Below are 2959 nucleotides of genomic sequence, written 5' to 3' on the forward strand. Positions count from 1 at the left end.
AAATTTTTTATGGACTAATTGTGTGCCCCCCAAAATATGTGTCAACTTGGCTAGGCCATGATTCTCAGTATTACGTAATTATCCTCTATTTTGTGATCTGACATAATAGGCCTATGTGTTGTAAATCCTAACCTCTATGATGCTAATAAGGCAAGATTAGAGGCAGTTATGTTAATGAGGTAGGATACAATCTAAAGGATTAGGTTCTATCTTGAGTCAGTCTTTTTTAAGATATAAAAGAGATTTAAAAAGTGAGCAGAGATCAGAGGGACTGCCTACCACCAAGAAAGAAGAGCCAGCAGCACACTGTGTCCTCTGGACCCAGAATCCCTGTGCTGAGAAACTCTTAGACCCAAGGAAAGATTGATGACCCGGACCTTCTCCCAGAGTTGATAGAGAGAAAGCTTTTCCCTGGAACTGAAGCCATGAATTCAAACTTCTAGCCTCTTAAACTGTGAGAGAATAAATTTCTTTTTGTTAAAGCCATCCACCTGTGATATTTCTGTCATAGTAGCAAAAGATAACTAAGACACCTGTGGTAGTTAAGTTTGTGTATCAACTTGGCTGGGCCTGATTGAGTGGCTGAGCAGCTGGATGTAGTATTCCCCATGATGAGAATGGTAATCAACTCCATGGTGGAATCTACTGTGAGCAGCTGAGTAGCTAGCTGCCTTAGGGATGTGGTCTGCTTCCTGTATATAAGCAGAAGCCTTGGGGAACAATCTCTAGCTTATGGCACTCTTAAACCCTGCATGTGGCCGTGTCCTTGTTCAGCAGCCTCCCATGCTCTGCCGACCTTGGGACTTTCAAGGACTTAATGTCCTGCTGTGTGGTTTGGTAACATCAGGACTGTGCCATTTTATTTGTCGACCTTGGGCTTGTCAGCCTCAGCAGCCAGTAGCTGCTGAGTGAAGAGATGCCTTTAGCTTCAGTGAGCCGGGAGCAAGAGGCAGAGCTGAAGCCCAAGGTTGAGGGGCTTGCACCCAACCCCTAGAGCCTGGCACTTTGAACTTGGACTTAAAGCTTCCAAATTGTAAGAATAAACTCCTGTTTGTTGAGGCCATGCCATTTGTGGTATATTCTTGTCAGAGTGGCACTAGGTAACCAGAACAACACCATTCTAGAGTAATGTCCCTATAGTCAAGAATTTCAAGAAAGGAATGGTCCAGTAAGATTAGGACTGGAGCATCTGTAGAACTTGCAATCAGAATACAATAGACATTAAAAAAAAACAGAGCAAAGGAGCATTGTTTAATAATTCCTACATATGCTATCCACAGAGTAGATGCTCTTTAGTAGCATCTTTGAATAGGTTCTCTCAAAGTGTGCCCTAAGGCATTGGTTTCATCTGGTAACTTGTTAGAAATGCAGAATCTTAGGTCCTACCTATCAAGCCTATTGAATCAGATGTTTCATATGTATCCAAGTTTGAAAAGTACTGCTTTATAGATATTTTATGATTGATCCTCTCCTGACTTTTTATAGCAGACCTCAAGTGACTGTTCCACACATGCTGCCTCTTATTCTTCAACTCCTACTTTAATGATCTAGCTTCAGTTCCACTCAAATGGAAGTTTATTCAACAAATATTTATTGAGTTCCTACTATGTGCTCAGTATTAATTTAGGCACTTGGGATATATCACCGAACAAACAAGATAGAAAATCTCTGCCCATTCTGACCAGTTCCTCTTGTTGTTAGGTGCCATCGAGTCATCTCCGACTCATAGCAACCTTATGCATAGCAGAATAAAACACCACCTGGTCCTGTGCCAGCTCCACAATTCTTGCTATACTTGAGCCCATTGCCACTGCCACTGTGTCAATCCATCTCATTGAGGGCTATCTCCTCTTTCGTTGACCCTCCACCTTACCAAGCATGACATCCTTCTCCAGTGAATGATCCTTTCTGACAACATGGCCAAAGTATGTGAGATGAAGTCCAGCCATTCTCACTTCCAAGGAGCATTCTGCCTGCACTTTCTCCAGGACAGATTTGTTAGTTCTTTTAGCAGTCCATGGTACTTTCAGTATTCTTCGCCAACACCACAACTTGAAAACATCTACTCTTCTCTGGTCTTCCTTATTCATTGTCCAGTTCTTACATGCATATGAGGTGATTGAAAATACCATGGCTTGTGTCAGGCGCACCTTAGTCCTCATGGAGACATCTTTGCTCTTTAGCACTTGAAAGAGGTCCTTTGCAGCTGATTTGCCCAGTACTATATGCCATCTGATGTCCTGACTGCTGCTTCCATTGGCATCAATTGTAGAACCAAGGAATGTGAAATCTTTGACAACTTCAGTCTTTTCTGCAATTATCATGATGCTGCTTGTTGGTCCAGTTATGAGGATTTTTGTTTTCTTTCAATTGAGATGTAGTCCATCCTGCAGACTGTATTCTTCAATCTTCATCAGTAAATGTTTCAAGTCATCCTCACTTTCAGCAATCAAAGTTGTGTCGTCAGCATATCACATATTGTTAATGATTCTTCCTCCGATCCTGATGCCACATTCTACTTCACATAGTCCAGCTTCTCGGATTATTTGCTCAGCATATAGATTGAATAAGTATGGTGAAAGGATACAACCCTGACACATTCCCTTCTTGATTTTAAACCATGTATTGTCCCCTTGTTCTGTTTCAACGACAGCCTTTTGGTCTATGTACAGGTTACTCATGTGTACAATTAAGTGTTCTGGAATTCTCATTCTTCTCAATGTTATCCACAGTTTGTTATGAGCCACACAATCAAATGTTTTTGCAGTCAATAAAACACAAGTAAACATCTTTCTGGTATTCTTTGCTTTGAGCCAAGATCCATCTGACATCAGCAATGATATCCCTTGTTCCACATCCTCTCCTGAATCCAGCTTGCTTTTCTGGAAGTTCTCTATCAATATACTGCAACATTTTTTCATTTATCTTCAGTAAGATTTTACTTGCATGTAATATTAAT

This window comes from Orycteropus afer, unplaced genomic scaffold, assembly GCF_000298275.1.
Source record: "Orycteropus afer afer isolate SDZICR_OR568_19922 unplaced genomic scaffold, OryAfe1.0 scaffold00026, whole genome shotgun sequence".
In the NCBI taxonomy this organism is placed as follows: domain Eukaryota; kingdom Metazoa; phylum Chordata; class Mammalia; order Tubulidentata; family Orycteropodidae; genus Orycteropus; species Orycteropus afer.